This window comes from Octodon degus, unplaced genomic scaffold (genome assembly GCF_000260255.1).
Source record: "Octodon degus isolate 3935 unplaced genomic scaffold, OctDeg1.0 scaffold00089, whole genome shotgun sequence".
Taxonomy (NCBI): Eukaryota; Metazoa; Chordata; class Mammalia; order Rodentia; family Octodontidae; genus Octodon; species Octodon degus.
Genome location: NW_004524665.1, coordinates 3,960,806 through 3,974,104, shown reverse-complemented (window position 1 = coordinate 3,974,104; position 13,299 = coordinate 3,960,806). Strand labels below are relative to the sequence as shown.

The 13,299-nt window shown below is 47.8% G+C and overlaps 1 pseudogene; it reads right to left on the bottom strand.

Annotated features, from left to right (window-relative positions):
* Window positions 1–2,118: 2,118 nt before the first annotated feature.
* LOC101563430 lies at window positions 2,119–2,926 on the bottom strand (annotated as a pseudogene).
* Between the last annotated feature and the right edge of the window lie 10,373 nt (window positions 2,927–13,299).

Genomic DNA, 13,299 nt, shown 5'->3' with positions numbered 1-13,299 from the left:
GCCCAGCACCCCCTCCCCTATTCCGTTGGTAACAGATCCTACCCTGTCCACTACATTCATCATACGTGGTCCCCGCAGTGGGCATGGGTACCCTTCACCATCCTCTCCAGGATTTAAGATGGATATGGGAGAGAGGAGCGCTCTTCTTCCTCAGTTATGAAGCCTGAGGGGGTGTGTTACGTCCAGATCCTCTAGCCATGGCCTTTGACTCACGAAAAGGTCAGTTTAGGGAAAGAAAGAAAAAAAGAAGAAAGAAAGAAAGAAAGAAAGAAAGAAAGAAAGAAAGAAAGAAAGAAAGAAAGAAAGAAAGAAAGAGTCCAACAGGCCAGAGCAGATGAAAGAATCCAGAGCCCTGATGCAGTTAGGTCTCTGGTCCCAGCTGCTCCTGAGACCTGCCTGGAATTTCAGCCAATGTGTTCCTGTACTTCCCTTGAGCTGGTTTATTGTGTGGATTCCAGAGTTTTCCTTCTACCTGTCACCAAACACACAACAGGCCAAGGAAAGGCTAGGGCTGCGCAGAAAATGTGCTTGTCTCTGTAAATAAACAATCTCTATCCAAGCTCAGAAAGTTTCTGGATTTAGGATCTCCTGAGAGATTGAGTAAGCTTAAATCTCTGTTTTAAATAATAGAATGGGGCAAGGGAGCTAGCTCAGTGGTCTAAGCACCTGCCTGGCAAATGCAAGGACTCAGGTTCAATCCTGGTACTGAATGCCATGCCAGCCGGGATCCAGGTGTGCCATGCTGGTCACTGACACTGGGCATGGTGGTGGTACATACTTATAATCCCAGAGCTAGGGAGGTTGAGGCAGAAGGATCACTACAAGTCTGAGCTGTATAGTGAGACCCCACAGACCCTGTACTAAATATATTTTTAAAAATAAGATTATAGTATCACTTGAGAGAAATTTAAGTTTTAAAAAATTACAACACCAAAGTTACAATTAGAGATATGAGAATAGGAGCCAGACTTGGGGGCACACAGCTGTAATCCCAGAATTTGGGAGGCTGAGGCAGGAGGATTACAAGGGTGAGGCCATCCTGGGCTACCCAGCAAGTTCATTACCAGCCTGGACTAAATAGCAAAACCTGCCTCAAAATGTAAGGACAGAAAGAGAGAGAGAGAGAGAGAATATTAGAACTATTGTTACATACCATATTTGGAACTATTTTCTCTTTCTTTCTAATGGAAAGTGAGGGGACACCACCTCACAAAGCACCATTTGAATGACTCCTGAGGTATTTATACCTCTGCAGGGCATCTTAACCAACACTGCGCTTTCAGCTGGTAGAACCAGAAAGCCTGTAGCAGCAGAATGAGATTTTGATTCAACAAACAAATATTTAAACATTTCATGTCATTAGGTACGTTTTTTTTTTTATTTTAAAAATGTTTATTCTTACATTGAGCATTTCAAGAAAGAAATTACATTGATTTCAAAATTCAATCACATTGAACCAAGGAGTTGAATTTATGGCCTTTATAATCATACTTAATTAATATCTAGGAACACAGGCAGACCAAAGCCAGTTCATGGATGAAATGAGTAAAATAACTATGTAAATGTTATTTTACATTTGTACATCTCAGGGATGGTTATTAGGGATGATCAGGGATGATCAGGTAAATCTCTGTCATCGGGCTTTTTGGTAACATGACTTACATTCATTTCCATCACTCTGTATACATCCACTTTAAATGCGAACAACACAGGACATGATCTTTGTTACCCTAAAAGAAAGTTCAGTCTAAAAATATGATGAAATTCAAGAAGAAAGTTCTAAGACTCTTACCCAGAAGCTTTCAGTGCACGTGGTATTACTTTGTTGGCAACGATGGTTCAAGGAAGGATAAGAAACAAAAATGCTTTCTTTACCAACTGAGGACACAATTGAAGAAACGGGAACTGGGTTTCTGAAAACTTTGCTAGTTGTGGAGATGGCCCAGGGAGGTCTCCTGAGGTCAGTCACTGACCGCCTTCAGAAAGCCCTAGCCAGAGTTACAGAAACGAGCGTTTAGAGTACTATTTCTAAGGACAAACATAATTGGGCTTTGCCGTCTACAAATAATCATCTCTGAAAGCCTGTGAGCATGTGGTTGTGGCTCTGGCCTAGTGGGGCAGCTGAAGGTGCACATGGCGACCTACTGATGGACCTTCTCAAAGTACTCCTTGGAAGCCGCTGGGCTTGGCTTGATTGTAGGGGAATCTGGTGTCCAGTTTGCTGGGCAGACTTCTCCATGGGTTTCCATAAACTGGACCGCCTTCACCAAGCGGAGGGTCTCTTCCATGCTTCGGCCCACTGGGAGATCGTTGACACTCAGATGCTTGATGACCCCATTGGGGTCAATTATGAAGAGTCCTCCGAGTGCAATACCAGGACCTTCCAACAGTGCACCGTAGTCCCGGGAAATCTGTTTAGTTAAATCTGACAGAAGTGCTATGTTCATATGGCCCAAACCACCGCTCTTCCTTCGTGTATTGATCCAGGCAAGGTGAAAAAAGTGGGAATCCACTGAAACTGCCACAACTTCACAGTTCACATCATGAAACTCATTGGCTTCATCACTAGAACCAACGATTTCTGTAGGACACACAAAGGTGAAATCCAAAGGGTAGAAGAGAAGCACCAAATATTTCCCCTTAAAGTCCTCAAGGCTTAACTCTTTCAATTCTCCGTTGACAACAGCTGTTTCCTTAAAAGAGGGCGCGTGCTGGGTGACGGCTGGAGCGTGGTGTGAGGAACTGGTGCTGCAGGGGAGTTTGGCTTGAGGAGACCCAGACCACAGTGCCTTTGTCAAGCATGGTCTTCTAGAAGCAACAGGTGCGAAGGCTGCAAAGGCAGAAATGCCGCGAGAAATTATGCTCACCCGGTGAGCAACCGAGGCCCGGAGCAACCTTGCTGCTGCAGCTGCCATCTTCAGCGCACGCCGAGGTATGGGTTTGTTTGTTTTTTTTTGGGGGGGGGTTGGCTTAGGTATCAAACTGACTTTTTTAAGGGGCCTAAAATTGAAACAGCAATTTGGTGAACTGGCTTTGTAAGCCGTGGTGCCCACGCCCTATGTCTGAGGGAGGCTGGTCCCCCAGAGGCGCCTTCCAGGGACAAAGCTGCCCATGGAGTGGAGACCCCAGGGCTGGCCACCAGGCCTCGCATGCAACTTCCTCTGACTTCCGGCTCTTTGTTCTGACCCCTATCTTTCCAGGAAGGAAAATTTTCTATCCCTAGGAGAAACCTGGACCCCAGTATCCTGTTAAGCATCCCCACAGCTAAAGTTTCCTTGGAAATCTTTGCACACCTCCCTTCACTCGGTCAGCCTACAGGAGGACAGATGGCCTCTCCAGTTTGCAAGGGGACTCCAGCCCCGCCCTTGCTCCCCAGACGCGTGGGGCGGCCCAGCGCAGGGCACAGTGGTTTAGCATCAGCCCGTGTGCTGAGAGCAGGGCACCCCAGCCTGCCGCACTTTAGAAGTGAACAGAAGCTTCCTTCGCTGGTGTGTCTGGAAGTTGAGACCCAGTCTGAGCAGCGGCGGCATTTGTGGACAGCATTCTTGCAGCAGAGCGCCTGGGCAGGTGGGAGGAAGTGCTGCAGCGGAAGTGTCTTCTGGTGAGTGAGCGACCTGAGGGAATGAAGGAGCCGAGCACAGCCTTTCTTTAGGCGCTGACGGGCTCCAGCCGGCCGAGTCAGGCTGCTTAATTATCATGGCCCTGATTCAACATGGCTGAATTCCAAAAGCAACAGCTCATCTTCCCAGTGACCATTTCCTCCTCCCCAACCCCAGCCCTGGATGCCTTTCCCACGCACACAAGGGAGCCCCCAGTCAGCTCCTTGTCTGTCACTGGACCTGCCCCTCAAACTGGCCCCTAGCAGAAGTCCCTAAAGTCCCAGCCTTCCTCTCAGGTCAGAGGGTCCCCCATCTCCCTGCCATCGATCCTTTCCGTGTCCTGCTCAGTGGCAATAAAGCTCTTTTCCATTCTTTCCTTTTACTTCTGCTTTCATGCCACGGAAAAACCTGACAGGCGCCCCCCTCCATAATGCACTTGTCCACTTGTGGAGGTATACTGCGCATGACTTTATCTCTGTCTCTGATCTCTCTCCCTGTCTCTGCAGTACAGGGGCTTGAGCCCATTGCTTTTGCACTGAGCTATATCCCCAGTCCCCCCCCACTGCTCTTTTGAAATAAGGTCTCTTATGTAGTTCAGGTTACCCTTGAATTCTATGTAGCCCAGGCTGGCCTCAAACTCACAGCAACCCCCCTGCCCCCGCCTCCCAAGTGCTGGTATTACAGGAGTGTACCACCCCACCTAGTGCCATTTTTATTTTTTAATTTTGAGACAGGGCTTCACTAAGCTGACCATGCTGGCTGCTCACACTTGCAGTCCTCATGCCTCAGCCTCCCAGAGTGCTGAGATTACAGGTGTCCATCACCACACACGCCTTAAAGGCTCCACCTCTCACTACAGTTGCTTTGGAGCTTAAGTTTCCCACACATGAACTCTTGGGGACCATGTTCCAACCATAGCATCTGAAAAGCCCATGAAAGATCTTGAAACTGTTCCAGAGCCAGGTATGGTAGCACACACCTGTAATCTCATCACTGGGAGGCTGAGGCAGGAGGATCATTGTGAGTTGAGACCAGCCTGGACTACAAAGTGAGCTCAAGGCCAGTCCGAACTGCCTAGTGAGATCCTGTCTCAAAAAAAGGAAGGAAGAAAGAAAGAAAGAAAGAAAGAAAGAAAGAAAGAAAGAAAGAAAGAAAAAAAGAAAGAAAGACAGACTGCAAGGACAGCCAACATTTTGTCCCTAGCCTTTCAAGGTCAGTGAGGACTCAGAACATAAGAGATCCTGTACTGTAACATCATGTAACTCAGTGGTGTCCCAAATTTTCTGATCAAGGAGATTACGGGGCCAAGAGGAAAGTGATTGACAGTGTAGAGTGTGCCTGAGGAGAGTCACATGGAGAGAAAACATTCTCTTAGGCTTTCACAGAGAGCAAATTGGCCAAGCAATGGCTGTGATTCACTGACAAAGGATCTACAAATTATGGTACAGGGTTTCAGGGTAAATCCTGAGGGGATTTGACCAGCCTTGTCAGATACAAAAGTTACATTTCATGTCATATAGGTCTTGCTTTATCTTGGTCTTAACCATCCAGCAGAAAGTATAAAAAGGAGGTATAAAAAATGAAACCATGGGCTGGTGAGATGGCTCAGTGGTCTAAAGCACCTACCTAGAACAAGCTAAGCTAAAGCACAGAGACCGCGGTTCAATTCCCCAGCACCACATGCCAGCCAGCCCCGCCCCCTGGTGGGCTGAGCTGGCCACACACACACACACACATAAATAAATAAAATTAAATAAATAAATAAATAAATAAAAATATTTTTAAAAAAATGAAACCATATTAATATGCTGAGCTATAAAAGGCTCAAGTCAACAGCTTCTGACATTGCCAGTCCTATGGATAACCCACTACTTTATGGACTACTAGACTATATTGGATTATTTTGCTGAATTCACACACCTACAATATTTAAATGGCAATGGAATGTCCATCTCTGACAAAACTAAACAAAAATGGGGATATAAATGAAGGACCATCTTGTATTTGTGTATACAAAATAGTTAGGATAGATATACAGCTATTTTCTCCTATTTCAATGAGAAGAAAGATTTGTACTAATAGTGTTTGTGGGCAGGATATCATGTCTGCATCTTGTACTATGAATAACCACTATGAAGACAACAATATGCAATGTATTAATTATTGAAACTGTCCTACTAATTGGTTTTGAAACTGTCTCATTGCTATTTGTTTCTCAATAAGAAAGAATGAAAGGAAGGAAGAAGGAAGGAAGAAAAAAGGAAATGGCCCCCTAACTTTCCTTTCCAGTTCTAGTGACCTGGCCCTGCCCTTACCTAGCATGTGTGAGGTGGAGACTCAGAAGCAACTTCTCTGGTCTCTGGGGCCTGCCTAGGAACGCTTCTGTGGAGGGGGGCCTGCCCTAGACCTTGGGGTTCATCTGGGTCACATCCTGGTGGGCAGAACATCCCACTCCTCTCACCCCTCCCCCACCAGTGAAGGTTAACGCTGTCAGCTGTTCTCTGTGCGCCGGTCAGGTGGGTGTGCAGGAAGGAAGAGGAAGCCACGTTCCTGGGTCTCGGTGAGAAATGAGCTGCAAGACAATCAGCTCTTTGATTCCCGCAAGTGAGTCACCCATGCCTTGCTAAACTAGAAAAATGCCTTCCTCAGGGGTAGGGGCGTAGCTCGGTGACACAGAGCTTGCCTGGCATCTGTACGCACACCACACGTTGTTCTCCTTGCAGGTCTGACTGCTGTGAGAGAAGCCCAGCCTCCACCCCATCCCTATTACCTTGAAGTTTACCTGCGATAGGAAAGGATGGGAGGAGAAACACTCTCAGTTTCTCCAGCAAATAGGAGGAGGAGGAGGGAGGGAGGAAGGAAGGGTGTGAGAAGAAAAGATGGAAACTAAGCTTTTGTAAATAGGGAGGGGAACAGGGGTTGGAGGGAGGGAAGGGGAATACGAAAAAAAAGACTCAAGTTATATCATGTACAAGTACAAAGTCCTCAAGATGTGATCATTATGTATACCTAAAATGTACCAATAAACTCAGTTTAAAAAATAAAACTGAAAAAATGTTAGATATAGTCTGAACATCGATGGACTCATGACAGGAATTAGAGCGGCCAAGCGGGCTTACATCTGCATACTTAGCAGTTGTACTTTTTGACAACAGAAATCTTTGTTTTTGTAATCCTTGGGATTGAACTCAGGGCCCCCCACAATGTTAGCTTGCCACTCTAACGCTGAGTTATATAGCCCCAGCCCTTTTTATTTCGTTTGAGACAGGGTCTTGCTAAGTTGCCTAAACTGGCTTCAGGCTCATGGCCCTCCTGCTTCAGCCTCCGGAGGAGCGAGGATTACAGATGCGTGTCATCATGCCTAGCTCAGAAGCCTGAATTTATAATATAAACCAGGGGAGAGCAAAATGTGCTTTACAGACAGCTGATTGGGTGCAGCTGTCAACTAAGGACAGTTGTCATACTCTTTAAGGTAAAATGTGGAAAAGACTGTTAGTCTTTGGGAGAGAAGTGTTGCTTGATTTTGCCTTTTAGCCAGCAAAGTCTGAAGTATTTACTGTCTTGACCTTTTGCTGGCTCCTAAGTTAACCCTTAAAGATGCTCAACATTTCAGATAAGAGAGGTAGGGTGGGTGTGGGCTGGTTGTGGGCACAGTGGACAAACTGCACTGTGCCAGTGAAGACTCCAGTTTTCTGTGCCCGTCTTAGTTCTGGCACCACGGTTAGGAAGAAGTCGTCAATGCAAAATAACCAAAGGAAGTAGGCTCTCTCTTAGGAATGTGGAGATCTTTCCCAGAAGCCCTCAGTTGACATCTCACGTCTCATTGGCCAAAGGAGTCACGTGCTCATGTCTAACAAGGGAGCCAACATCATCTTCAGACCCCTTGTTTTTCCCCGTGGGTTGAGCAGAGTGGGGTAACGTTGGTGCCCCCTGAGGCTCATTGAGAAGAGTGGATCCAAGATGGCCAGACTCCAAAATCCCCCCGGTAGTGCTTCCTTGGACTGAATCTGTGCTGCTGACACCTAGTGAATATAATTTGGTGGAAGAGTCCCAGCACAAACCTCAGGGCTTGGTGAGAAGAATCCTCGACGCTTCTACCTCAGTCTCTTGGTTCCTGCTGTGTGAGAAACCAGCTGCCACACACAGAGCCAGACTTCTTGGAGGACACTCTGGTAGGAAGAACCCCAGACCAGTCACCTGAGGAAGCTGCGTGAGGAGAGGCAGCGAGGTTGAGAGAGACACCCGCCAGCTGCCAGCTCTTCCAGCTGCGCCCACCTGAAGCACCAGACCTGCAAAGGAAGAGGCCTGGAGAGGCTTCAGATGTCGCCAGCTGCCCTCTGACTGCCACCCCAGGAGATGAGCCATGACAATACCCAGTTAAACCCCACTGGCCAGGGATGTGAGGGCACCATCAACTGTTGTCTCACGTGTTAGTGGCATTTGTAGTGCAACTACAGACCTCACAGTGAGGTATCCAAAACAGGTATCAAACGGGTTCTTGATACCAAAAGAGGTGTTCAAACAAAGTGGGGTTCTTTCCGGGAGGGCGAAGCAGGAAATGACTGCAGGGTAGGTGCCAGTGGTGTCTCCTGCCCCCTTCCAGGACAGCATACATAGAACATGGCATGCTTTGACCTGACTGGTGGACAATTGTGAAGCCAGAGTGAAGTGAGGGCCTTGAAGTACAAGAATTCTATGTTTATTTTATTGATTGGCTGATTATGTGGGGGGCTTTTTTGCCAGAGTCTCAATGTAATCCAGGCTGGCCTAGAACTCACAGTGATCCTCCTGCCTCAGCCTCCCAAATACTGAGATTATAAGCATGGACCATTACGCTTGCCTAGAACTTTTGTGCTTAGAGTGTGCTGTGATTTTTTTCCATCACAGGAATACAACTATGTATTCTAAGAAGAGACCACTGAAGAGAAACATGTATCTTAAATCACTAAAGGAAAACTCAAAGCACAAGATCCTGAGCTCAATCTCCAGGCCAAAAAGAAAAACTCAGTCTGTACCTTCTGTGACAATAATAACTAGCACCATAGCGGTACCTGATGTCTATGGCAAGCGTATAGTGGGGGAGGCCAGGCCCTTTACATACACATGTAATTACATGCAGACATACAATTTTGGACTTCCAGTCTCTAAGAAATGGGTCTTTCTTGTTTACAAGCCACCTGTCCCCTCAGTTATGTTGTCTTCTTATAGCATCCTGAATTAACTTGCCTTGGGGCCAGGGAGATGGCTCAGTAGAATAAGCGCTTACCTGGCAAGCACGAGGGCCTGAGTTCAATCCCTGGTTCTGCCGAAAAATAAATAAATAAATAAATAAATAAATAAATAAATAAAAATCTGAGCTGAATTAACTTGTCTGATGTCCCACTGGCCCCACCTGAGCTTTGTTAGCAAGTGCTTCCCTTCTAGGCAAACCCCAACTTCCCTCCTGCCACCCCTCCCCCTCTCCCTCTCTCTTTCCCCCATCCTTTCCCTCCCTCCCTTCCTCATTTCTTCCCTCCCTCTCTTCTTTCCTGCCTTCTTTTCCTTTCTCCCTTACCAGGGTCTGACCAGCTTGATGGGCTGACAGCTCTCCCTGCCTCCATCTGATGAACCCCCAACTTCCCCTCTAGGCATCTTCCTCAACCCATCTGTCACAGGCAATCCCACTTTGGCATGTGTTCCCAGAGAACCAGGAGAAATAGAGGTGAAACCTGTAGGTGCCCGTCTCAGCCTGTAACCTCTCTGGCATAGGAACAATCCCCAGAGCCAGCAAGAAGGCCTCCTGGTGCCAAGCTAGAACCTCCTTGGAGTCTGGCCCAGATTACTGACCTCATCTACTGGGTCTCAGGGCTGTCCCATTGCCTGAAGGACTGAGATGGTGGCTGTCATTTCTTGGGAATTTCTGCATTAATCCGCCCTTCTAGGGCAACACTTGATGGCCTTGCTGAGCCAAGTAATTTAGAATCTACACAGTCTTTCTTTCTTTCTTTCTTTCTTTCTTTCTTTCTTTCTTTCTTTCTTTCTTTCTTTCTTTCTTCCTCCCTCCCTCCCTTCCTTCCTTCCTTCCTTCCTTCCTTCCTTCCTTCCTTCCTTCCTTCTTCTGTATTTAGGGCAGGGTCTACAGAGTCTCACTAGGTAGATCAGACTCGTAGTGATTCTACTGTTTTCAGCCTCCTAAGCGTTGGGATTACAGCCACACGACCCCATGCCCAGTCTCAATCACCAGCTCAGTGCATGCCTGGCCCAGGGCTGGCACAGCATGCCAGGGATCGAACCCCGGCCTCTATTCTCTGCCTAAGTAGGCACTTTAGTCTGCTGAGCTATCAGGCCGGCCCCCGTTTCTATCAGCTGTTTCCTTAGATTGACTGGCAATGAGAAAGTCATCTATGTGTAGGATAAGGGAGCTCTGAGGCAATGGAACACTTTTGTTCCTGAGCTGGAGGGTCCCTGACATAATTGGGGCTGTCACTGAACCCCTTGGAAAGCACAGTCCGAGTCATTGGAGTGGTTTCTTCAGTCGAAGAGTTGGGCCGAACAAGTATGGAGTTGAGTTGTGATGGAACACGAAAGAAAGCATCTTGTGAATCTGTGACCAGACAACCTGTCCTGGGCCTGGGGTTGGAGGGTGTACCGGCTGGGGGTTATGGGGCATAGAGGGTCATAGCCTCGTGTACTACTTTAAAATCCTGAACAAATCTAAGCTGGTTTCAAGGTCCATTTGGTTCCACCCCTGATGTAAGTGAAGAATTGAAGGTAGGGGCCGGAGGGATGGCTCAGTGGAATAAGCACTTCCCTGGCAAGTGCAAAGGCCTAAGTTCAATCCCTGGTTCTGCAAAAAAAAAAAAAAAAAAAAAGAATTGAAGGTAGTACTTTCTGATTAGTCCAGCCAATCCCACGCACAGGGCTTAGGGACTTGCACAGTCATCGGTGGGTCTGTGTTCTGCCACGTGTTGTGGGTCTTCCGTGATAGGTCACAGCTGCTTGCTCGACCAGCTCACCCCCACCCCCATCTCCCTAATGTCCTCCATCTCACTGAGGCACCATTATTCAGGAGGTCGCCATTATCCAGGGAGCTGGGCACCAAGAATTCAGTCTCTGCTTAGTCCTCCTTAGCTGTCTGTCTGCTCTACCTTGCCCCTATTGTTATAAACCCCAAGAGCCACCAGGCTTGTGTTTATGGGAGTCTTCGGATGAGCTCCTACCTCTTGTGGCTTTCTCCACACAGTCGGAGCTGCCCGGAATGCTGACTGGAGCTGACTTGTCCCTTCAGGCAACTGGCATCCAGGGTAGTACAACTTCCAATGGCTTCCAGCCACCGTCCCTGAGACGCTGCAGGATTTTCTCCTGTCTCTTGGATCACTTCTCTGACTTTATCATAATTAACAGGAATGTAGTGTGGTTTCATCCTCCGCAAGTTGTCGTATGATTATTGCGTTTCCTGTCTCATGAACCTTCCTGGCGATTCCACTTAAGATTATTTCTTACCTCTGCAGCGCCTCTTACCTGGAGAACATCATGACCGCGGCTCCAGGCAAGCACAGCCTCTGCACACCCCTGTGCAGTGGGACGGATCCACGGTCTCTCCTCTGTGGTGCAGAGGTTGAAGGTCAGGACAACTCTATTAAATCATCAGTGAATTGGCTACAATCTTCAGAGAATCTGCCAAGATTTATCTGCTCTCTTTCTGTGCACCCAAGGCTGACATAGAGAGGCACATGCACCCGATGGTGGTCTCCCTCCCTTTGCCACCTCCTGGAGAGGACAGAGTTGGAACTGAAGGGGTAGGAGCTCCACTCTTGATAGGCATGGAGCTGGGTCCCTCCAGCAGAGGGCAGTACATGGAGCGACCCGCTGAAGGATACTGGAATGGGGCTGATGCAGGAAAGAAGGCAGGAGTCAGATTTTCTGTTTGGTGGTGGGTAAGGGAGAGGACCTCTGTGGACTTGAATGGAAAGAGGGCAGAGAATATTCTGGGTTGACAAGTCTGTGTCCACAGCTGTGTGGCCAAAGCAAAATCTCCCAGAGCAGCTGCAGGCTGCCAGAGGTAGCCAGGCCAGCTGCAAGGCATTCAGCGCAGCTGTGAAAGAAAAATGGAGGCACCTTGGTTCCTTCTTGCTCGTCTCCGAGACAGTCACCTGCAAGCCAGCAAGACGGCCCTCCCCAGGAGCCATCAGCTGTCCCCTTGTTCATGGGCTTCCAGTCTCCGAGACTGTGAGCCCCCCAGTCTGTGTGGTATTTATTTTGTCTTGGCAGTCAGACAGATGTTTGGGAAATTCTGTGTGTGTGTACCAGGGGCCTCGCCATTTTTCTCCTTTCAAGCCTCACTATAAGAGGGAAGCATTCCAAAGGGCTATGACCTAAGGAGACTTTCTTAAAAAAATTATTTATTTATTTGGCACAAGGTGTTGCTATGTAGCTCAGACTCATAGCAATCATCCTATCTCAGCCTTTCCAGCTCTGGGATTACAGATGCGTACCAGTTTCAGTGGCTGGCACAGCGTGGGGCTGGCATGGTGTAGAACCAGCCCAGAATAGAACCCTAGTCCTTGTCTTGATCAAGCAGGCTCTTAGACCACTGAGCTAACTCCCCAGCCCCTTAAGGAGACTTTTCTTAGGCTTACAATCATTTCCTTGTAGCTGCTGTCTTCTATGTACAACAGTAGCCTCCCTTTGTATTGAAAATGTAGTCCGGGCTGTGCATGGCGGCTCACACCTGTAATCCCAGCACCCAGGAGGCTGCGGTCAGAGGATCACTGTAAGTTTGAGACCAGCCTGGGCTACGTAAGTGAGCTCAGTGTCAGCCTGCACTACATAGCAAGACCTTGTCTTAAAAAAAAGAGAAAGAAAATGTCGTTTGTTTTCATTTTTTACTACAAGGTGCCTAACCCTACTCTGCATAGCCTGCATAGCCAAGCTCTTAACAAGAATAGAGAATAGATTTGGAGATTGGAGCTACCGCCTGGGGACATGCTGTCTGCCTTTCTCTCTGATTTTTTATTTTTTTATTTTTTTTTTTTTGTTGCTTGTTGTTTGTTTGTTTCGGAACTGGGGATTGAACTCAAACCCTTGCACTTGCCAGGGAAGTGCTTACTCCGCTGAGCTATCTCCCTGGCCCCTCTCTATGACCTTTAGCAAGTGCCTTGCCCCCAACCTCTGTTTCTTTCTCTATGTAAAATAGGCAGAGCACCCCCTCTACTGAGCAGTGAGGGTCAGGTCTAGAGGGTATGGAAGGCACTTCTGCATTGGCCCCAAATCTCCCTTGAACTACTACCAGGGCTTCTGAGATGTCCCAGAGAGGCGACCCTGCGGGTTTCAAGGGCATTTAACTTACCTGATGAGTTTGTCATAGAGCAAGCCTAGGGGAAGTTGGGCACGGGAAGAACAACCATGAGTCCTGCATATGCATCCACTTCTTCTTCCAGGCGAGGGGACTGCGGGTACAGATAACAAAGAAAGCACCTCCAGAAGACTGGAGGAGCCAGTCCTCAGCTGGCTGCATCAACATTACCTGGCACTGCACCCATTCTCGGTGACTGGCCCCAACACCTTCAATTTTAGAAGAGCTTAGAGCCTCCGGTAATACTTGTGCACACCCAAATTTGAAAAGCAAAGTAACTGCATAGTTTTTATTTTTTGTCTTTTTGAGATAGGGTCTCACTATGCAGTTCAGCCTGGTCTTGAGCTCACTTTGTAGCCCAGGCTG